This window comes from Cryptomeria japonica, chromosome 1 (assembly GCF_030272615.1).
Source record: "Cryptomeria japonica chromosome 1, Sugi_1.0, whole genome shotgun sequence".
Taxonomy (NCBI): Eukaryota; Viridiplantae; Streptophyta; class Pinopsida; order Cupressales; family Cupressaceae; genus Cryptomeria; species Cryptomeria japonica.
The window spans coordinates 525,912,720-525,937,929 of record NC_081405.1 but is presented as its reverse complement, the minus strand read 5'-3'; the positions used below and the strand labels follow the sequence as shown (position 1 = coordinate 525,937,929).

Below are 25,210 nucleotides of genomic sequence, written 5' to 3'. Positions count from 1 at the left end.
TGTATCGCCTCCTCTTAATGGACGGTCCCTTCTACTCTTTGCTTATCACCTCAAAGACAAAGCCACATTTCTTCTAAACCTTGCTGTGATATTTTAATATCGTACTTATATGGAAACAGATGTTGACAGTATTGAGAAGAGAGAGAGTCAATGATTAATGGCACTGAGATGGTATAATATCTTATGAAAGCAAGCAGGGAAAAGCTGATGATACTAGCAAAAAATATTATGATTGAATAGCAGAAAGACTAGTATTTCCCGATCGCAGATATTGCCAATCATTTGATAGTGCTTCCTTGATGCAAGGTATGCAATGAGAATAATGAGGAGCCAAAGTTTTCTTTTCTCCATTAATCAATTCCCTTCAAGATCACCAAAACAAAGAAAACCGCCACAATGAAAATGTGATCCATCTTATCGGTGGTTCATGCATGCCAACCTCAAGTGATGGCGAGAATAAAGTCTCCGCCAAACTCTTATTATCATTAATAAACAAGCTTCGGCTTATTAGCCAATATCATATTTCCTTTTAATGCTTTAAACATAAAGAAATATATATGTAAATATACATTCACATATGAGTATATGTAATGTTCCCAAACTATTCAACACGAGCCGTACGGTGGTGCATCAGCAAGGCCGCACGAAGTCGAGTGGAGGGGGGCTGCTGTACGGTGGAGAGGTCGTACGGTGAAGAGGTCGTACGGTGGTGTGAGGTTGGATGACCGTACGGTGAAGGGAAGTCGTACGGTGGTGTGGAGTGGAGGGCGTACGGTGGAGAGGAAGGAGTGTACGGTGTGAGTGCCGTACGGGGAAGTGAGGGAGGGGCTGTACGATGTAAGGGTCATATGGTGATGCCAAACAGACCGTACGGTGGAACACAAGAGGGTCGTACAGTGGTGGGGAAGGTGTGCGGTGTGGCCAAAAGGAGGCTATACGGAGGTGACAAGAAGGTCTTTCGGTGGTGCAGAGGTACGGTGAGCTTGTGTGGTCACTTCCCGGAGAACCAGATCAACAGAGACGCAGCGGTAGAAGTAAACAATGATAAAATTCTAGATTTGCGAGATCCGGAACGATTACAATGACAAAATAGGGTGTGCGGTGATCCTCACCGAAACTGCAAATACCAAATAGGGAGGATCTTTCACCTCCGAAATGGCGGAAACAGAACTCCAACAGGAATTCGAACAAAAGAGAAAAGATACCAAAAATTTGCCTATCCCCAACAATGACTAACACGGCCAAATATATGGGCTCCGGGAAACTTCCCGAAGGGTTACAAACGGGCCGACATGACCAACCAAAACTTGCCTAATCTAATTAAATAAAAGGGCCCGAAATATTTGTTATTAAATTTGGGCCTTACAACAAAGTAATTAGATTTATTATTTAATTACATCGGGGATATCACAGTCCTCCCGGGCCAAAAATTGCTTGCCCTCAAGCAATTGCAGACTTGGATGCTCCAAAATTTGTTCGCCTTCCCAAGTGGCATCCTCAATGGGTAGATTCTTCCAGCGTATAAGGAACTCTTTGATTGTGCGTGTTCTCAACCTCTTTTCTCTGACATCAACGATCTCCGCTGGTTCCAAAATTAGTTTCCCTTCTTCGTCGATGGGTGGCAGATCCCTGGACACTGTGACGCGCTGCCCGACGGCTTTCTTCAAACATGACACGTGAAAAACATTGTGAATCCGACTTCCCTCAGGAAGCTCCAATTCGTAGGCAACTTCGCCCACTCTCCGAACCACCCTGTAGGGTCCATAGCAACGCGGCTTTAGCTTCTCTTTACCACTTGTCTTCAAGGAGGATTGTCTATGCGGTTGAAGTAGGAGGTAAACCAGATCACCAACTTCAAATTTTCACTCAATCCGGTGTCGGTCAGCATACATCTTTTGTTGGTTTTGTGCCCTCTGCAGGTTTTCTTTGAGAGATCTCAAGATGTCTAAACTCTCCTGAAGCCAATCTTTGGCTATTGGTGCACGACTATCTCCCAATGCCAGGTCAACAAATGAAGAAGGTTCATAACCGTACAGTGCTTTGAAAGGTGGCATGCCTATCGACATGTGATAAGTGGTGTTGTAACAATGTTCACCCAAATGTAACCAACGAACCCAAGCCCTCTGTTGCGTTGAGATGTAGTTCCTGAGATAACCCTCCAGCCATTTGTTCACAATCTCGGTCTGTCTGTCTATCTGCGGATGGTAGCTCGTGCTGGGCGACAGCTCGATTCCAGCCAACCGAAATAACTCCATCCAGAAGGTACTCAGGAAACAGCTATCCCTGTCACTGACTATGTTTCGCGGTAAACCATGTAGGCGGAACACCTCACGGAAGAACAACTCGGCTACTTGAACTGCTTGATATCTTGTGGGGATGGCAAAGAAATGTGCATACTTGGTCAATCGGTCAACTATGACAAAAATGCAATCCTTTCCTTGCACTCTGGGGAGTCCCATAATGAAATCCATCAAGATGCTATCCCATTTCTGGTCAAGAATTGGCAGTGGTTGCAATAGTCTGGCCAGCAGGTTATGCTCAGATTTGTTCTGCTGACAGGTGGAGCATTCCCGCACATACTGCAGAACGTCGTCCTTAAGCCCCTTCCAGGAAAACCTTTCACGGATTTGTCTGTAGGTTTTCAAGTATCCCGGGTGTCCAACCAAGGGGGAGTCGTGCAATTCCTTCAAAACCTTTTCCTTCATCTTGGATTCGGGTACCAAATAAATTTCGTCCTTGTAATAAATGATGTCGTCAACCACCTTCTATCGGTCATCCTGTACTCGACCATCCATCAATTCACAGGCAAAAGTGTTCTTAGAGTATTCAACCAACAAGTATTCCTTCTAGGTCTTGTTGTAGATGAGTATGTCATCGAAGAATACCAATAGGAACTTACACAGTTGCTTGTTGAAGATGTGGTTCATGCAAGACTGAAAAGTGGTCGAAGCATTGGTTAATCCAAACGGCATGACCAAGAACTCATAGTGTCCGTAATGGCAACGAAAGGCCGTCTTTTCCACATGTTGCTCCCTCATACGGATCTGATGGTAGCCAGAACAGAGATCAATCTTGGAGAAATAGATTGCGCCATGTAGTTCGTCCAGTAGCTCATCGATCCTGGGAATGGGGTACCTATTCTTGATAGTCTTCTTGTTTAGTGCACAATAATCGACACACATTCTGAGAGTCCCGTCCTTCTTCTTCACCAGTACCGCCGAGGACGCAAAGGGGCTAGAACTTGGCTTGATCCATCCCTTATCGAGGAGTTCCTGGATCGTTTTCTCTATCTCATCTTTGAACTTCTTCGGGTGGCGATAGGGTGTGGTGATAACGGGTTTTGCTCCCTCCTCCAACTCGATGGTGTGCCCAAGCCCTCTGTGTGGGGGTATACCAGGTGGAATATCAGCGAAGACCAAACTATGCCCATCCAGAACCAACTGAAGTTCCCCATCCTGATAGTGAATCGGTTGCCCTTTCACAGGTTTTGTTGAGATCAAGCAATGTGTTGCCCAGACTACGTCATCATGTCTGAAGATGGCTTCCATCCTTTTGGCAGAAATCTCCCTTGGGCCGCCATTCGACATTCCCCTGAGAACTACCTTCTTGCCATCAACCTCGAATGAGAACTCCATCCGTTTGAAGCTCTGTGTGTACTAGTCGAGGGTCTCCATCCATTGAATGCCCAATATGACATCCGTGTCATCCAGATCCACAACAAAAAAATCATCGGTCACCATGTAATTTCCCATGGTGATACTCAGTTGCAGAACCAGGTGAGTGCATGATAGGAGATTGCCTGCTGCCACCTTGACATTGAACCCTTCATGTTCCTTCGTACACAAGCCCCTACGGTTGACGAGTGACGAGTTTATGAAGTTGAGCGAGGCTCCACTGTCGAGCATAACAAGAACTCGTTGCCCTTGGAGTGTACCACGTACTCTAAATACACTGCACCTCGGGGTACCCGCCAGTGTGGCGATGACGCCCCCCCTCCGAACCAATGTGGAGATTCTCTCCGCCAGGCTGGTTTCTTCGGCCGATTCTTCCCTTGGGGTTTTGCTTTCTTCCTGCTCCTCTTCTCCATCAGACATTACTTCAATATAGTGAATCTTTCCTTTGCCCAAACATCGGTGGCCCGGTTCCCATGGTTCTTTGCAGGTGAAACACAGCTTCTTCCTTCTAAGTTCCTGTCTTGTGGCTTCATCAAGCGATGACCCCTTTGGATAAGGTTTATTATCCTTCTCCTTCGAAACAAAAGGTGGTTTGGTAGGTGCAAAACTTCTGGAAAAAGAGGATGTTGCCATGTTGCGGGCCTTTTTTATTGCTTCTGTGAGCGTGCTGGGGTTGAACCCTTTCACCCAACCTTTCAGTGGTTCCATCAATCCATCTATGAACAAGACCACCAATCTCCGCTCTGAGATGTCAGTCACCAACACAGATAGTCTCTGGAATTCTATGATGTAACTGTCCACAGATCCCGACTGCTTTAGTTGCGCCAACTCCTTGAAATTGAGTTCTGGGTCCTTCCCGTCAAATCGATCTATGAGCTTCTCTGTGAATTCAACATAGGAAGTTATCTGGTCACGGCCAAGAGTGACCATTCCATGATGCCACCATTCATGCGCGACCCCTTCCAGGTGGAGTGCTGCAAACTTGATAGCTTCATCTTCAGGCATCGGGTTGAGTTGGAAGTAAGTATCTGCCATTTGAACCCAGGCACATGCGAAGGTCGCTCCGGCCCCATCAAAGGATGACAGGTTGATCTTGCCAACCTTCCGTTTGATGTCATTGTTATAGTGTCCATAATGACCCCAACTTTTGTCGCCCGAGTATTTCATCTGGAGCTCTACATAATCCTTGAAGGATATGTCCCCTTCGAGATTTGCATCCCTCCAATCTTGACTCAACTGTGCTTGCATCTCCTGAAAGGTGGGTTCTGGCTCCCCCCGTGGTGCTTCGGATTTTTGAGGAAAAGTTGGCATCAGCAGCCGTGAATGTGAGCGTTGGACGTTTGACCTTCCCGTGACCGAATCATCGCCCTGTCCATTCTGTTCTCCATTCATTTTTCCCAAGGCCAATTGTCGTAAGGTTTCCTCCATGATTTGTTGTCGTTGCTCTCCTCTGGTTAGGGTGACGTTGACTTGAGCTTGGCTTTTGGTTAGCTCCCTTAATAGTGCCATGACTTCTCTTGTAGGGTCCTGTGGTTCGCCCATTCAATCGGCTGAAAAGTACCTCCTTCTGGTGTACACTTGCATCCGCTATACAACAGGCTGGCAAGATCACAAGCTCTGATACCACTATAATGTTCCCAAACTATTCAACACAAGCCGTACGGTGGTGCATCAGCAAGGCCGCACGAAGTGGAGTGGAGGGGGGCTGTTGTACGGTGGTGTGAGGTTGGATGACCGTACGGTGAAGGGAAGTCGTACGGTGGTGTGGGGTGGAGGGCGTACGGTGGAGAGGAAGGAGTGTACGGTGTGAGTGTCGTATGGGGAAGTGAGGGAGGGGCCGTACAGTGTAAGGGCCATATGGTGATGCCAAACAGACCGTACGGTGGAACACAAGAGGGTCGTACGGTGGTGGGGAAGGTGTGCGGTGTGGCCAAAAGGAGGCTATACGGAGGTGACAAGGAGGTCTTTCGGTGGTGCAGAGGTACGGTGAGCTTGTGTGGTGACTTCCCGGAGAACCAGATCAACAGAGACGCAGCGGTAGAAGTAAACAATGATAAAATTCTAGATTTGCGAGATCCGGAACGATTACAATGACAAAATAGGGTGTGCGGTGATCCTCACCGAAACTGCAAATACCAAATAGGGAGGATCTTTCACCTCCGAAATGGCGGAAACAGAACTCCAACAGGAATTTGCACAATAGAGAAAAGATACCAAAAATTTGCCTATCCCCAACAATGACTAACACGGCCAAATATATGGGCTCCGGGAAACTTCCCGAAGGGTTACAAACGGGCCGACATGACCAACCAACCAAAACTTGCCTAATCTAATTAAATAAAAGGGCCTGAAATATTTGTTATTAAATTTGGGCCTTACAACAAAGTAATTAGATTTATTATTTAATTACATCGGGGATATCACAGTATATATATCTGTGTGTGTGTGTGTGTGTGTATTGTAGACACCCAAATCTGTCCACTTAATTAAATGAATACTTAGTATTTATTTGACTATAACCATCGTTCAACTATTAATTAAATTAATATTTAATTAATTCACCCAATCCCTCCTCTCCTATTAATTAAATAAATTATTCAATTTATTTGATTTAAATCATTAAACCATATGCTGACAATTAATTAAATAAATAAAGCATATTTATTTAATTAATACCCTCTCTCACATTTAAATAAATTAATATTTATTTAAATCCCTAAAATCCCATCCCTCACATTTAAATAAATAAATATTTATTTAAATTCCTAAATCCCTCACCCACTTGCACTTTCTAGAAAATGCAAGTTGCAAGTTAAACCCTCTTTCTAATCATGTCTAAACCCCTATTATTAGCCTAATAACCCTCTAAGTGTTTGCACATTCCTAAACTAAGGGATTAGTGAATAGTCACTTCTCAAAATACCTAAGGCTCTTACAAAGCATTAAAAGGCCTTCTCCCTTCCACAAGCTAACCCACATGGGTCTTTGACCAGCCTAACCCACCTTTAACCCTTGCACATTCCCCCACTCCTTGGTTAAAGGCTTATTCCTTAACCCAACCATCCATGGTAACCCTCGAGTCCCCTCAAGCCTTAAAGGTTTTGATTAATCTAACCCTTTAACCCTTGCACATTCCTTTACCCTTTGGATAAAAGCTTTATCCATTAACCTAACCATCCATGGTAACCTTTATGTCTCTTCAAGCATTTAATGCTTTGTCCCCTTCTCCTCTCAAGCCTTCCCCTGTTGACACTTGTCAACGTGTGATTGGCTTGAAAGTGAGCACATGGATTGAGGATCAACACTTCCTCAAGCAATCCTAACCCTTCCTCAATCAACTCAATCTCAACCCTTCATTTGCCCTTTTTCTCTATAAAAAGAGCTCATTCCTTAATTGTTGAGGATGACACACACACATACACACAAGAGTTATCCATGCGTTGTTACTTTGCTTAGAATTTGAATGTTTCTTGTAGGAATGAGTCGTATTATGTTTTAGCTCTTCCACTAGTTGGAATTGCTATTTAACCTCTAAACTTCATTTGCATCCTCATTCCACACTTGACATAATCAACCATCTCCCATCCTCCATTTGACATCCTTTGTGCTAGTGCTCAAGCTAAGGGCATACTTCACATAGCAGCCGGATCTTGGAGAGGGAGACAAGGAAGAGTCATGGCATAGGGAGTATCATGAGGGAGTAATATTCATGTTTGTTAATTTATTTCCTAACTAAACCCTTGTGGTAATCTTCTTTGATAATGCTTTGGATGGATTTGTCTTCATGTTTTGCTTATGGTTGAAAGCTTGTTACTAACATGATTTCCTATTGGTTTATGCTAACCTCCATTTCTACAGCATTTCATATATAAATATATAAATGGCTATCCATTAGATAATTAACAACTCAAATTAAATAAATTAAATTTATTAAGCTCAATAAAAACAATACACACACAACTCACAAAGATGATAAAGGATAAGACCGACCGCCTACTGACTAACAAGGCAAGACAACCACCTAAAAAGCCAAGGTGACAGCCAACTTCTAACAACTTATCTTAAGACTCAGGGCTTGAAGGCAAGTTTGGTCTCTTCCAAAGTCTACAATCCTCTCCTTGATGATACCCTCCCTCCTTCCTAAGGCTTATCCTTCATCCACTTGGTTACATGAAAATGGTTAGACCAATCTTATCTTCTCATTATTCATATATATAAAGAAAAAAAATATTAACATTGTCAAAATAATGATTTATGTCTACCTACCAATTTATTCTTATGATTACTCATCCACATATGGTAGAAATAAAATATCAACGATTGGCCATACATTCAATTACATCATCAAAATAAAACCATTGTTGAAAGAGGGGTGTAACATCTGGTGCCTCTTCCTCATCAACCTAGGTGACATATTCAGGATCAATATCCCACTGTAAAGTTGGAGTTTGTCAATACTCTGGACTCTATCGATCTTGGAGTTGAAGTGCAATATGCACGACCACTAGCTTCTCCACTCGTCTAGAGGTAAGTCTATAAGAAATAGCAACTTGTGAAATGAGGCGAATGGAAAGCATCTTTAACTATAGTGTATCCTTCCTATGCCATGTCCACCATCCAATAGGGTCAATTTGAGCTAATGTAGCATTATCTATCTTTGCCTCTAGTTTACTGAATGTTGGAACACAAAGATTTTTGTGAAGGCAAGCCATTGTGTACGAAGTATTGAAGACTCCTCATCTGAATACATCTTTCAAAAGGCCTTCATTAGCCCTACTTTCACCTCTTCATCATCACAGAGAGGCAACCTTCCAGCCTTTGGTGCATGGTGCATACCATTTGGGATTTAGAGCAAAGGTTGTCATATGAACCAAGTTGTTTGTTGTGTTCCACCTTCGCATCACAATGGGCTTAATATGTTGCTCATATAATCCCAAAGTAGGATCTTTAGCCATAATTGTTTGCTTAATCTTTCCAAACATGTTGTCAAATGTCTCATATATCTCTCCAAGACTAGGAGAGTCCATATCAGCACATCTAATGACATCTAAAACATGTGAGATGAAAGAGCAAACATATCTGCAAAGTGCAAACAAAAAGTTCAAAAGAATTAAATGACAAGGTAATAACTTAATTGACATTTTCGAAACTTTGAAAGACGAAACATTGAACAATAAAATTAAAATATTAAAAACCAGAAATTTAATATGAAAATCAGCAATTTAAATTTTAACATTTAATAGAATCAGCAATGTCGTACCTCATAGTGGACCACCAATCGTCATCAAGGATCTTTTGTTTGATGGCTTTTCCTTCAAATGAGTTTGAATTAGGCCATCTACTCCACTTTGAATTTGCCATCATCAATTGTTGAGGCTCATGCACCTCAAGCATCCTCTAACAAAATGAAATAATTGGCATATCTTGTCTCAACAGGTTTGAGGAACTCCTTTGAAAATGTCTTAAGAGAGCAAGTGAGGTGTGGTGCTTGCAAATGAATATTTGAATGTCTTTAGCTTCTGCCACCACTTACTTCACCCAATCTATTTTCCCTATGTCTTTCAATGCATTGTTCAACAAATGAATACAACATAGGGTCCAAAAGATGTGTTTGTAAGCAACCTCCACCATCATACCAGCCAATTTGCACACGTGTAGAATCAATGACCACCTATACAACATTTGAGGCCCCAACCTCCGCTATGGCCTCTCTCAAAATGATAAATTGGGCGTCTACATCCTTACGCTTCCTTGAACAATTCATAGCTCTAAGAAAATAAGAGCCAGCTGAGCATGTGACTATGATATTGATGAGTGGCCGATGTCTAATATCAGTCCACCCATCCATCACAATAGAGCAACCTGTTTTGATCTATAATGTCCCCAAACCGGGATGTACTTCTTTTTGACTAAAATTAACAATTCCAACAATATAATTTAATTACCAATAGCATTCTAGAGTTAACTCATTTAAAGTTATTGAGTTTGAGAGTTAATGAACAATTAACATCATATGAAATGATAAATAAAATTGCTACTAGAACCTAAACCCTAGCTTATTCCCATAATCAACCATAGTAGAATTTGGAAAGGAAAACCTCGAAAGGGCACCCAAAGATTGTTCAGCCCAATTAAACCCAAGAGCATGGCGCATCCAACTATAACAGCCAGTCCCTTGGCCCACAAGTGGCAGAAACATCCAACTAAGACAATTCTATCACTTGGGGTGACCTACTTACTCGAGGGAACTGGTCTACTGCCTCTCCCTAACTTATTTCCTTCCATTCCACGTACAATTGTTTGTGGAAATAAGGAATAGATAAAGCTCATTAAATAAAGAAACATAATAGATTTACAAAGCTTATTAATATTTTAGTCAAATATATATTTAAAAGTATAGATGTCTAACCACATTGCATACCAATATGCATACACATCAAACACATTTACATTTCATGCATAACAATCTAAGTCAGAATTCTGCTATCGATTGTTGTATGTATATATATTTCCAATCTGATCTGGATTCCTTTTTCTTCTTCTCTTTTCAAGTCCTTGTATCAGACTTCTGCCTTGATTCCATTATTTCTCCAAAAGAGGTTCTTCCATATATATAGTCCTCAAGGAGGACGAATAGTCACATTCCTCACCACCTTTCTCAAATGAGGTGTCTTCTTGTTGGTATGCGTTTTATCATATACCGAACATTAGAATAAAATATCTAAGGATACTCTATCGTCTCCTGAACAAAATCACTACTTGTGCCAAGATTGTGAGCAAGACCACAAGGCGACTCCAAGGTCTATATGTGCGAACGGGCGTCTTTGTGTTGGATACCTTGGTTATGTATGCTGAAATACGAGGGGGGCTTACGCTTGGCCAGTTCAATTCACAATGAAGATTTATCGTTTGGGTTTGGATCATAGACTTCAAGGAAACTGAAAAGGAGATAAGGTTTAGAAATTCTAATCTATTCCTAAGAATTCAAGAGACGGTATTGACTAGGTGACTTCAATAACAACACTTTGCTTCGCCACTCTTGGGACAACTACACAAAATGAGTGCGATCTTCAAGGGATGTGCTTATGATTTTCATACTTATGAATAATACCAACAATTGAACAATATTACTCAAAGTAGAAGTTAAACCTCCACAAAATAGGCTCAGACTAACTTTACACAATGAACAAAAATTATCTGTTCATCAAAAGTATGAGCGAAAATTCACCATGAATCAATACTTATCAGATCTTGCATTCTTCTAACATACATGAAATAAAATTTAAACTATGATGAGGGATAAGAACCATGCCAACTCCAAAATAAGAGAGGTAATCACCATCAATTCGAACAATGCATTACTTATTGCTTTAGCAGTTGTAAGAAACAATTACTTATCTCAACATGTTTTGCAATGTGCTCCCATGATTTACAAATGAGGGGTGAGCTCAATTTATAGGCTCCCCAATTACAATTCAATGGCTAGGATTGATTTTCAATCAATGGTCGAGATTACAAAATAAAACCCTAATTAGGGTTTGTTACAACTAGCTACCTCTCGACCAATGAGAAAATTACATTTGAGGACACTTGTCCTTCTTGCTAAATATAAACCAATAGTAAAATAGAAGGTTGTTGCATTGTGAAGTGTGCCTTCTAGAAGCTTCTAGATAAGTCAAGTTCATTGAACCTGGACAAGCTGACTTGGAACAATCTGATTGTTGAATGTCCCCCTTGAATTTTCCAATTTGTGTCGAAAAATTGCCTAAGTATGGAAATTTGTTTGGAATAGTCTTCTTGCCACTATCTAATCTTGATTGGGAGCTTGTCTTTGACTCTTCAAGAGATGAAATCCTTCAAGAAGTCTGGAATTTTCGCCAAGCCTGTGGACTTTTCTTGATGCCTGGAAACTCTTTCAAGTGCCTTGAATTTTGGAGAAGAATTCCCCTATGCCTTCGCCACAATGAAGGAAATTGGAACTTTTTCTGTGAAGTATCCTTAGCCTTTGATTCTTTTGGTTGTGGAAAATTCCACACAACACCATTTTTCATGTGTCAAACTTTTATTTTCCAACCCGTTCGTTTGTTTGACCCTTGATTTTCATGTGCTGCTTTGTCAAATTTGTTTTTCCTCTAGCCGTTTTCTTCCTTTACCATGGCAAGTTGATCATCTTCATGTCTTATCCTTGAGCCATAGGCGAATTTTTATGTCTTGCTCGGGCATCTTCACATATTCCATTTATGCCTAGTCAACTTGTGCTTTATGCAATTTACCTTAGCAAATTTTATTTTCTTTTGTCATGTCAAAATTCTCCACCTTTCCTTGCCTAGGCGGACTTTGTCTTTGTTTGGACAATCTTACTTTCAAAATAATCTTTGCCAACCTTGGGCAGATTTTGAAAGCTCTTTGCCATGCTTTAATACTTTTATCTTTATCTCCTTAGACGTAGTTGGATTCACTTTGGACAAGTAAGAGTGTTTGATCATGCTTTCGTTCTTTTTCCAGCCTATCCTTGCTTTCATCTACTTGGGCGGAGTCTAGGCTTGTTTAGACATTCTTCATCTTGGGGGGAGTTCACCTTCCATTTGTCATCTTTCAATTTGCTTTCTTCTTTGGCGGACTCGGAGGAAGTCTTGCCAACTTTGCTTTGGGCGGAGTCTAGCTTGTGCCTGCCTTGGGCGGAGTTTGAGTTATGTTTACCATCCTCTAACACATGCTAGGCAGACTTTGGCTCTCATTGGACATGTCTCTTAGGCGGACTTGATACATTATTTGCCATCTTTCTCTAGTCCTTCCTTGGCAAACTTTAAGCTTGAGTGGGCATTTCTTCATAGGGCAGAGTTGGAGAGTGCTAGACCAAGGGCGGACTTGAACTTACCTTAGACATGGCGAACTTTGCCAACCTTTTGCCATTCCTCTCTTGCCTAAGTCGGACTTTACATCATGATGGGCAGTGCTGAGAAGGCAGTCTTGGAGGCCAACTTGCCAAGGCAGACTTGGTGCGTGCTTAGACATCTTTTCCATGGCGGAGTTCAAGGTTGTTTTGCCATATTTGTATGTCCTAGGGCGGACTTTGCCATGGTTTAGACGTTCCAACCTTTCATCTTCCTTGGCAGACTTCATACCTCCATTGGCTTGGGCGGACTTGATGATTCATGGGCCATCTACCTCTTGCTTTTTACCATCCAACCTGGGCGGACTTTGGTTCATGCCAACCATGTTTTGGGAGGGCGGACTTTGATGAAGTCATGCCATGAGTGGGCAGGGTTTCAGGTGTCTTGGACATGTTTGCTTGGGCAGAATTCATCCTTGTGCCATGTTCAACTTGTGCCTAGGCGGACTTCAAACAATGTTTGCCATGCCTTTATTCCTTGTTTTTTCAAGTTAGGCGGACTTCTAAGGTGCTTGGACAACTTCTAATATGTTGGGCGGAGTTGATGCTGCTTCGACATTGTCTTCTTATGTGCCTAGGCAGACTTCAAGAGGGTCTTGCCAAGAGTTGGCAGACTTTGCACAACCTTTGCCATCTTATACTAGGCAAGGCGGGGTTGGAAGTTTGTTTGCCAGCTTTGTCTTAGCTTTCACCATGTCATGCCTAGGCGAACTTTGATCATGTTAAGACATGTCCAAGGCGGGACTTAGGCTTCTCTTGCTATCTTTGCTTGCTGCCATTCTTACCTTGCTTTGTGCCATCTTTCCTAGGCAGAGTTTGGAGTGTCTTGGACATGGGCAGAGTTTGAAGACCATCAGCCAAGGGCAGGCTTGACCAATGTTTGGCCATGCTTGGTGTGGGCGAACTTTGTCTTCCGTTAGCCATCTTTGGCTTGGGTGGAGTTTGAAGATGTCTGGACAAGTCTCCTCATGCCTTGGGCGAACTTTACCCTTTGTCTGCCATTCTTTCATGTGCTTGGTTGGTCTTCCCTTGGACAAAATTTCATCTTCATGCCACTTTCCTTCCAAACATCTTCATTCAAATTGCCATGTCCATCTCCAACTTGCCATGTTCATGCCTGGATCATCTGGAACAAAAACCCTAGATTAGGGTTTTCACCCTGCTTTTTACACTTGAAGACATAATCTTTCAATTCTGACAACGTGGACAGTAATGATATGGCATGAGGATCAAAACCCTAATTCCACAAAAAAGCAAAAAAAAACATAACCCTGCTTTTTGTACTTAGAGGCAAAAATATTCGAATCTAAAGACATGGGCAATGACCAAATGACCTGAGGAACGAAACCCAGGTTCTACTTTCAAAAAAGCAGAAAAAAAGCAAAAAAGCAAGCAAAAAAATCTGCTTACCGAATTGTGCCCAAAGTGCCAAAAATAAAACTTTTTTATTTTTAGAAAAAAGCAAAAAAGCAAAAATTTCTAAAAATAGAAAGTTGTCAGAAATGACCCAAAGCAATTGTGATCCTTGTCCTTTAGACCTTCTAAGCATTTTGACAATGTTCAAACACTGATCTGACCATGAATTCTCTATTTGGGTCAGGATGATTTCTCAAAAACTCACTCATTGTAAAAAGACTGGTGATTAGCAATTGACACGCCAAAGCAAAATCCTAAAAAGCAAAAACAGAGGGTCCCCATCTGCAATGGGGCGATGTGTGAAAAAAGGTCACAACACTTCTCTAACCTAGTTGTTGCCTTTCTAAACTAACCACATGTGCTTGTAATCGATGGGAATTAAGGCTTTGTTTAGGTATTATCTTCATGCTCTATAGGTCACTGCTTGACAACGTTGTCCCTTGTGGGAATATTCAGATTGTGTGACATGTATATTTTATTTTATATATTTGCTTCTATGATATACAACTTCCTCATCCCCTTCCCTACTCTAATCAAATGGATCTTCTTTTTATATTCTTCATAGAGGGATGAATAATCACAACCCTTGTTGGCATCTACCCTTTCCAAAGGATGCAACTCTTCAAGGGAATCAATGCCTAAGACTAATTGTTGACCCTTACTTAATTCATGATTAATCCCCAGTCGGCACATAAGCAAATTACCATCATTAATATAGGTCAGCCTAATAATTAATTTAAGTTGGCCTCTTAAATGCCATCATCCAAGTTTAATAGGAAAATAGGTTGCAGTTAGCTTTACTATACGCTATGGATGGTTTTGTAAGGGAATAGTTTGTGATATCCCCATCTAAACAATCAAAATATGATAATGCCCGCTCTAAAATAGAATTTAATAATAAACAAAAATACAATTAAAATATAACAATATATATATATCCAAAGAAATGAATAACAAGAACTAAATAAAATCTTGATAATAATAAATAAACAAGATTTAATATATACCTTATTGGCATAACAATAAAGACTTATCATACGTGAAGGTAATTCCTATTAGGCTACATCCTATCAATTAAGCCATTAGCAAACACATTTAGTGGCAGACCAGATCTGATGCATGTCAGATCTGTCTGCCTTTGTAACCATTAATTATTAATACATGCATTAAAGAAAGACGGTGATTAAGATGCAATAGCAAGACCATATGATTCGACATACTAAGCCATTACCCATCCATTCATATGATTGATGTCATGCAAATATATATCGGCATGAATATTCTTAAATTATTTGAATTCATATATTATACGGAAGACATTCGGGACAGCATATACATTTTAAGGAATGGGATCATTCAAGAAGTCTTTCATCTGTATCCGCCATCAGACTTTTCTTGCAAGGTAATACAGCGATCTATTGTAAGAATTTATATGCAGTGTTGGAAGTGGTAGAAGTTGGTGGCTTATTTTATAATCCAGGTTGATCACTCTTGGTGGGAAATGCCGTAATCACAGTATCGGGTGCACAAGATGAATCATTTCACAAAGGAGACAGCCTCTAACATTGCAAGCATTCAAATTACCATCAGGAAAGGCAACCTTATCACTATCCAGTGATATCGAAGCCCTTATCTGTTTATATCATCGATAACATAGGCAAAACAGCTAATTTGCCAGTTCGGGTTCGGGTTCGAAGAACCAGTACGCCGGTACGGCAAAATTTTGAAAAGGGGTTTGGGTTCGTTAGTACAAAAACATGTAAATTATATATATATATATACATGCAGCCTATAAGCATGAATTAAGATTAGCATGTCACATAGCATCATATAAACAACAAAACCAACATAAATTTGTAATCATAGCATTGTGATCATACCATAACAGCATCATATACATCAAGTTTAATATCAAAATGATAAAATATTCAAGTATCATTGTTTCAACTTTCAACAATTTAAAGTTTGATCATCAAATGGATTCTCTAATTCATCATCCTCATTCTCCTCCTCATCATTGACATTGACATTAAATGAATCAATGCCAATGCCAAGGCCACTTACACTTGCACTTTAAGTTTGCTCGCTATCTGAGTCATAAATGCAACAAGCTGAGAAGTGAAAGCATCCAAATCAGTATGCTCTGGCTCTATATCCCACATCTTCATTTCCCCTTGCTTGTAGTCATGTTGCTTGTGTGAAATGAGCCAAGTTAATGTTTTAAAACTCACTTTTAGGGTTATATTTTAATTTTTTATGTGGTGGAATTCAAAAAAAATTAAATTTTGCAAAAAAAAACCATTTTTGGGCTGTCAAACCCCTGGGTTCGACCTGGGTCCTCTTGGGTTCGACCTGGTCCGAACCAAGCTTGTGAATCACGAACCCTATCCGGACCACAAGTGAACCAGACCAGAACCCCAGACCAGGACCAGACCGGACCAATACCAGGGGTCTAGGTGGCTGAACCCGGTAACCTAGCAAAACAGTGATCCATGATTTCAACGAACTCAAAGAAGAAATGAGACTGACAGGGGAACACTGGTCAACATTCCCCAAGGCATCCCGATTCTCTTAATCAGCGATAAGTTTCATACACAGTGACTTGAATAAAATAATTAATCATGAAGAACGGTAATTAGAACAAATGACAATTAATTATGAAGTAGTGTGATTCAGATTACACGTTGGTTAGCATAAGTAATGGAAGGGTGTGATTTGGAAGGAATATGTCTATCCCAATCAAAGGCTGCAACAATTCCACACCACAGGTATATTAAGGAGTGAAAATCAGAAACAACAGGGAGGTTCACACAGGGACAAAAAGGATCAAAATCGGACACAGTGAATAGGCTGAGGGATATCTATTCATCCACCCATCACATGGTGAAGAGAAACCACTCAGACATAGTAATCTGAGCATTAAAGAACCAAAGGCACATTTTGTATCAACCCTAAAAGGGAGTAAACAAGATAGTTATACATCAAGCTATCAATAAGGAGCATTACACGCAGAGGAGAAGATCCTTGCAAAGTTATAAAGAGAATGCTAGAAGTTCTACAGCAGACTTGTAAGGAGATGGTAATCAGTTTTGGGGGAGATTTATGATCGGCATAAGTTTCGTTATAAAATCAAACAAAACAATCAAGATAAGTTCTTCCTTCCAGAAAACTATTGTTAGCATTAAAATTAAATATTATGGTAAAATGCGTTCAGAATTATATTGGTGAAGGTATTACAATTCTCATAGTTAGAAATCTCGTTCCAGGTCGAAATCACGGTGAATCATGAATGCGGACATCACAGAGTTTTGGCAAAGCATGACATGATCCAGGTTTGCCTCATATCCTCCATTAGCAAATTAACCTTAGAATACTCTTTGTCTAAGAAGGTAGAGTATGGCTTACGATCTTCAAGGGGTACAAATGAGGGACCAATAGAGGCTACATATTTGATGATTTGTTTGAAATAAGAGGTACAGGCCACATGAAATGGGATAGCATGGGCATAAAAGAATTTAGCAATGGAAGACTCTGTTGCATCTCGTACTTGCACATTAAACATACCTTCAACTGTCCCTGGCCTCTAACCACCACTAATCTTCCTCTTTCCTTCTGTGGCAATTTCACTACTACTACTACCAACCATGCATGGCATAGGCATAGATGATTGTCCACTTGCAAAAGAATTTGTCAGCATCGTCACACCTTGCAACCACATTCCGCCTCCATCTCCAATCTATGAGCCTCTACCTTCTCATCCTCTTATTTTTGGACAAACTTTAACTCCATAACTTGTAACACCCAAAAAATGAGACCATACCCTAGTGTAGCTCCCTCTAAATTATTTCTTGCAAATGGGACAACACCATACCCTACTCCCCCCTGTATTTTTTCCTTTGGTATCTAGGGCTATCACAAGTTGGAGAAGAGAATTTTTTTGTTAAAAGGACCCTTTGCATAAGATTTTAAGACTATTAAAGGGCATTCAAATGGATTTGGTGGCTGCCCACCTCCACCCTCAACACTCCCACACTCTAATGAGGCTGAAACTCTTGCATTTGTTTCAATTTCTTCCACTTCATCATCACTAGTATCATTCTCACTGCTGCTCATGTTGGTTTCATGAGATTTAATGAAACTTTAAACTAAAAAATGAAAAAAAAAAATCAGACATTTCTTGCTTTAAGCTTTGAAAAATTTTGAAAAAAACAAAATAAAAGGATAAATGACTTACCTCTTTGAAGATATTATAGTCTCACTACTCATAATCCCTTGGATTCAATCTCTTTTGCAAATGTTCCCTCAATCCCTATTAAAAAAAATGCTCTTCCTTCAAACCCTGCTACAACTTTTTTCACAAACAAAATATGCAAATGAAATTAAATGAGGCACTTTTTCCTCGTCTAGGGTGAGTTGGCGTGTGGGAGCCCACAAATAAATAATATATATTTTTTTTCTTTTTTCTCAAGTGTTTGTATTGTGAAACTCTTAATTTTTGCAGGGGATAGTCGGTCATCCCCTGCAAACTTCTCCACATTTCAGGGACATTTCCTCTGATTTGCAAGATTTTGGGGACAGCCTAGGGATGTCCCCAAGACGTCTCGAAAACAGGGACGCCCCTAAAGTCCAAGGACACATCCCTGAGTTTCCTTGCATTGAACCAATCTACGAAGATAGATGTGATGTATGCTAGATTCAAACCAATAGATTGAGCCAAAGCTACATCTGGTTGTTAAATTCATGTGGAAACAACAGCCCAAATAATCATATATCATAAGCACCCAAGTGAGGTGGAAGCCCAGATTTTGGTTCTGAGAGTTTAAATCTATCTGAATGCAGCTAAACTTGATCGCACCATTGAGAGTGATGGAGAACCCAATGCTGATCATGATATGCTTTATGAACTGTGAGCCTGAGTGAGAATGTATTCAAGCTACTTTTGTATCTACTAAAGTAAATTTTCCTACACTATCTTGCTCTCATTGGAAAGTAGCTGAGACAAGTGTTTGGGTAGTGTAGGTGATGGCAATGGGTGATTGAGGCTAAAGACCAAGATAGATTTCAGAAAGACTGGCCAGTTGAGCTATGTTAGGTGTACTTGTAGTTACATTCTATAAAAGGAAATTTATTTTCCCAAGTGTTTGTAAAGTGTACAACCATGAACGTGCAACAATTAAACTAGAATCTAGCTGACAAATTTAGACACTAATCACTTTTTCAATGGAAAGTTGTGACCTTTCAAATTTGGTGTCAAAGCATTGCCTAAAAGACCTTTGAAAACTCAATGATGAATATGGAATCCTGGCCACTTTGATTAATGCGGCCAAGCCAAAATAACTTAAATGCAAGGTATAATGACTGTCATTTTCTATAATTGATCAATAGCCATGAACACATTATCATGATGCCATTTAGTGTGATTGAATTCATCAAAAGAACAGTGGAGATGGATTTGCAAGGGTGCGATGGAACTACATGAGGAGTGTATAATCTTTGTTTGGGGCTTCTGTGATTAGTTATTGTCCTAACTGCACAGACCTAAACATTAGCTCCAACATCTAATTTCAGTTGGAAAGAAATAATTTCTCAATTGAAACAATTTGTGGATATTAAAATGACCTGATGCCTAGGAGTAACATGCTCTCCAAGACTTTGGCATAGAACTCCCTACAGAACACCAAGGTTTCCACCATGTTAGAGTAAGGTATCCCAAGCATGATAAACTATTCCCTCTTGGTTGCAGAATGCAAGTACATAGGACCAATATGTAGGTCCACAACATAGAAGTCTGAGCAAGAGCAAGTTGCAGTGACTGTAATGGATTGAGCCAAATTGTTCTTATGATGAGCTAAGTATTGAACCTTACTAATATAGTCCTATTATTGGGCTAAACTTTGAGGTCTGCATCAATTTGTACCGAAACAACCATGTACTGCTTTATTGAGTGCTTGCTATGTTGACCACCAAATTCATACAATCCTGATATTGAGCCAAGCTTTGCATTGAACCATATTGATTTGTTATTCTTACTGGGCTAAGCTTTGCATTGAGCCATCCTGATTCAGTTGTGTTATGAGTCATTTGAGTTGTAATGATTTGGTCCTATTATTAGTAAAATGGTTTGCATTGAACTGTATTGATTTAGTTATGTTATTGTGCTAAATTCTGCATTTAGCTACATTAATTCAATCCTATTAGAGAATAAGAACTACATTGGGCAGTATCGTTCCAATATCGTTATGTTGGCAAATCTCTGCACTGAACTTTATTGCCTTGGTCCTACACTTTCCATGGTGTGAGTGGGTGGGTGGAAAAAATTACTTTCTTAAGATTGTTGCTATCATTCCAACTGAACAAAAGCAATATACTAGAGAATAATTATCTGGTGCAGGAGCACCTAAGTTGTCATCAAGCCTCTATGAGGCAAATTATGAAACCTTTGTGTTTTGAAGAGTGAAAAGTGATAAATAAGGTCTTGCAAGGCCATATGTGATGTAATAAGGTCATTAAGACCATTGAATGTTAGATTAAGTCCTAGTAGGGTCATGTTGTCAACATTGCTCAAAAATTGTCAAATTGTCAAAAGTTGTCATCTTGTGCGAAATAGGTCTCAATGGGTCAAAAATTGTTGTTTTATGGTATGTAAGGGTCTTTGTGGACTCTATTTGTACCTATTTGGATCAATATTGAGTCATGGGAGTCATGGATCAAGTCTAGGTGCAATTTGGAGCAAAATTGTCAAAATTGTCAACAAGTTGTCAAAGCAACTTTTGTGTTTGAAAAGGGTAATTAAGCAAAGTTGCATGGACACGGATACGGTATCAGATACGGATACGGTATTGGATACGGATATGGCCATTTTTTAAGACCCCCAATATGGATACGGCTGGATACGGCTGGATACATCATTCATTAAAAAGCAATATAGACACATAATTGCTACATAAATAATGATAAGTTGATTTAACATTTTACAATATGCAAAAATAGTAGAGTTGCATTGGAAGATAACCCAAAAAATGGGTCACTCAAATAGAAAAACATTTCATTTGTCTTTCTCATTGGGTGTAGGTTTTGTTTATACCAATTTTTTTTTTTTTAAAATGCATGAATGAAGTTTTATAAAACTGAATTTAGGAAGATTTCTGTCAATTTTTTAAAAAATCAAATCACATAGTATCTAGCATGATTGGAAATCAAGGTTTTTTGGGCACATGTGGGTACATTATTCAATGTGTATCCGAGCTGTATACGATACGTATTTGTTTCGGATAAGGGAACAAATACGGGGATACACGTTCCCAGGGAGGGACAAAGGAGTTTCCGGCTACTCTGTAATTAAGTGATTGTTAGTGAAGTTGGTTTCCAAGGTGGTTACAACCGATGGGAGGCCTGAAAATTGTTTAAAAAGCCCTTCCCACGTTGAGTTTGGGGTTGGTTGATGATCTCATTGAAGAAAATAATAAAAAGCTTGAAGTTCTCTGCAATTTTCTTGAATTTTCTGAATATTACAGTCTGTTCTCACGTGTTTTTCACCATTAATATTTATTCAACTGCCTTGATCATCCATAGGATATGAAAGAGAAGTGAATCTAGAACATTTCCCTTTTGGTTTCATTTAATTTTGTTTGGTTTTGAGAAAGTTCTAGCAATTTTAGTAAAAACTGTCCAAACCCTACCTAGGGCTGGCAGCAAGCATAAAAAAAATATAAAACTTTATTTCTATTCAATGTCAGACCCCCAAAATGGGTGGAAAACTGTATTATATTATGTTATTTCATGCAAATGCTTTTGCAGGGCTCCCTACTAGTTTTGGCACATGCTAAGGGTGAAAAAAATCTGATTTTTGTGTCTCAGTCTGAAAATGGCAGCAAATTGGTGATGTGTGGGTTGATATACATGCTAGATTGGGCTCCCAAAGGTTGGTTGAAGGCTTGGAGAGGTGTGAGGGGTTAGTGCAGACCCTAATCAAGTGTTTGTGAACCTTGATTGGCCAAAACATTCACCATTTTATGACTGTCCCAAAACTGGGTATGTTGCTGTCCTAAGGAACTAGTGGACTGAGATTTTGAAATTATGATGTAATGAGTGAGTTTGATGAGTGGAGGACAATTGGGGAAGGTGTGTGGGAGTCCTTAGTAACCCTTGGAAGTGTTAGGAAGCCCTGGAGAGAGGTGTTGGCTCAGGTTATTATGACTGTCCCTACACTTTGTATGACTGTCCAAAAAACAGTGAATCCACATTAAACCTTGTGATGTTCTCTTGGGTGGTTGGGGGGTAGAGAACCTTGAGGGAGTGTGTTGAGAAGTCCTCATAAGGATTTCAAGAGGGGTATATGTATTTGGGAGCATCCATTGCATGTTGTGAGTGGAGTTTAGGAATCCTAGAGAGGGATTGTTGTTGAGTAAGTGATTACCAAAAGGGTGTTGGTAGAGGTTAAGTGTTGGAAAGTTGGGATTGAGATCTGATCATGTTGTTTTGCCCTAGTTGAGTGTATGTCAAGGGTTGGAGGTGTGTTGAGAAGCATGGGTGTGTTGCTGGAGTGTTGAAGCCTTGTGAGTAACCTATAGCCTTGTGAGGGGTTTGTGAGTGAGTGAAGAGTTATCACCTAATAGGATAGGTGAGTTGGGAGAAACATTTCCCTAAGTTGATTGGTGTGTGGATGCTCTGCATCATTCTCAAAGATAATGGTGCATACATAATAACCACACAACTATAGTAATCCTATCTGAACCAATCTAAAGATAGATGAATACTATCACCAAACCATGTTCAAAGATAGATGTGCCTTGGCCCTTAACATTCATTTCCAATGTATCATTGAGTTAGGATTCCAACCAAGTTGTCTCCATTTTCTAGCCTGAAAAAATGTATCTCAATAATGTCAATAATTCATAAGTTAATTTCATTAACACATTGTTTTCATAAATGGCTTACAGGTGTCTTTGAGGGGACAATGCATCAAAAGTTCAAAACATCTCCATTAATTAATTGACAGGTGCTCACCTAAACTAGGGCAGCCACATACATACTTCAGAATTCCAGGGGTACATGGGGACGCGTCCTTAGGGGTTTTAGCCCCTCTCCCTATTCCAAGGACATCTTGGGGACAATGGATGCCTTGGGGACGTTTCCAAGGCATCCCTAAAAAAATTGAAAGTGAAATATCCCTGATTAGCAGGGACATCCCAGAAATGCAGTGGGGACAGTTGACCATCCCCAAGATACATTAGGGACGTCTAAACGTCCTGGGGATAGCCAGCCGTCTCCTCTTTTCCAAGTTTTATAAAAATTACATTTTTAAATGATGTATGTAGGCCCCACACCCTTCTAACCCTAACATGACTAAACATAACACTCCATGTATATCATTTGACTTCATTTTTACATTAAGAAAAATTGCACCCAAGTTAGAAAAAAAACAACAAGGTTTGAATGTGCTGTAGAAAAAAACAGCATCAATTAGAGGCAGCAATCATATTTTCCATCATTATGTTTTACAGTTTTTGACATTTGTGACTTAGTCATTTTGACATTTGTAGTGCAAACTTGTAGCCTTTGGGCATTTTGGTGTGTGGAATATTACTATTTTTCAACTTAATATATATGCACATTGACATGAATTATGGAAGCAATTAAATATTAATTTGTTCAACTCTCATGTAAACTCTATTGTTGTGTTTTAAGGATTCTATAATGTATATGTCAATATGATGAATACTTTATCAATGTCCCCTGTCGTCCCCGAAAATGGCCTCAAAAATCCCGTCTCCGAAACGTGTCTCTGCCTCCCGGAAACTTGGTGGAACATAGCAGAATTCTCTATATCCACATCAATATTCCATGCAATTTAGATGCCTTAACTGGATCAACAAAAGAAAATTCCAACTGAGATGAATCAATTAGAATCTCAATGGAACAACTTGAGCATCTTAATCACAATCAAACAAGTTAATATCTCCATAGGACAGCCTACACATCTCTTGAGTGGGGCCAAACCAACTCAAAAAAAGTGACAAATCATTTGTGACAATCAACCACTACATTTATTGCTTGGTCAAATTTATCATTTAATTCTTAGATCAAAGAACAGCAATCAAACTGAGTGGGGCCAAACCAACTCAAAAAAAGTGACAAATCATTTGTGACAATCAACCACTACATTTATTGCTTGGTCAAATTTATCATTTAATTCTTAGATCAAAGAACAGCAATAAAACAAAGGGTGCTGATGAGCTCTGGTGACTCATTTTCCCAGAAATAGTTGCATTGTTTTCAGCAGTATCATCTCCTTCAAAAAAATTTCTTTATCATTAAGTCTTTTCTGGTTCAACAGAGAAAAAAATTCCATTTGTGCCCGTGTTAATTGGCAAGTATTTATATGCATTAAATAAAGGTTTTCCATGTTAACAGGACAAAAGTCTGCCCTGTCAGCCAAACAACTTGAAATAATATTTGTTAATTATACCAGGTCAGCTTAGCGAGAGAGAGAGAGAGAGAGAGAGAGAGAGAGAGAGAGAGAGAGAGAGAGATCACAATAGTAAAAGATGATGTCATGGCAAGATCACGATACTAAATATGATGTAACAGTGAGATCATAATAGTAAATATGAAGTAATCCATGTTTTGTTCTAATTTGTAGATTATGCAATTATAAACCTCTCTTTGTAGTGAAGGCAAGTTTGAGGCTGTAACAGCAAACATATAATTAATATAAATAACTTTAGCAGTCATTATACAAATAGGATCTGGACAGAAACACTTCTAAAATAACCCAACTTGCATATTAGTATCTACAGAATAGAATTTGGCAATGGAAGAAACATCTACACACCATGTAAAGGACTTCCGCATAGATTGGAGATTTTTGGTACATAGCTTAATTCACCCATCGATTTGCATAAATTTTTCTTTGCCAAAACTAAAAGTAACAAAAAACATGTGCTTAATATGCATTGTGCACTAGATTGTCTTCCAAATACATTGATAGAAAAGTCACAAACAAGTCAAAGAAATATAATATTTACTTTGCAACTGTATATAAAAAAGGTCAATGTTTCAAACAACCCAACAAATTATCCTTTGAACAGTGATTTACTGGTAAGTTGAAGTGCTTGCAGCAACCAGAGATCAGGTTCAAGAACTGATGAACATGCTTCCCAAGTTAAGACGGTTGATGTGTACACAGTGGCAGTGCTAGCAATAATAATAATAAATAATGGATGTA

At 39.6% G+C, this 25,210-nt stretch overlaps 1 protein-coding gene across 3 annotated transcripts in view; it reads right to left on the bottom strand.

The window, feature by feature from the left end:
* The window catches only part of LOC131060162 (uncharacterized), a 59,622-nt gene that overhangs the window by 9,883 nt on the left and 24,529 nt on the right, over nucleotides 1-25,210 (bottom strand). The window lies entirely within an intron of this gene.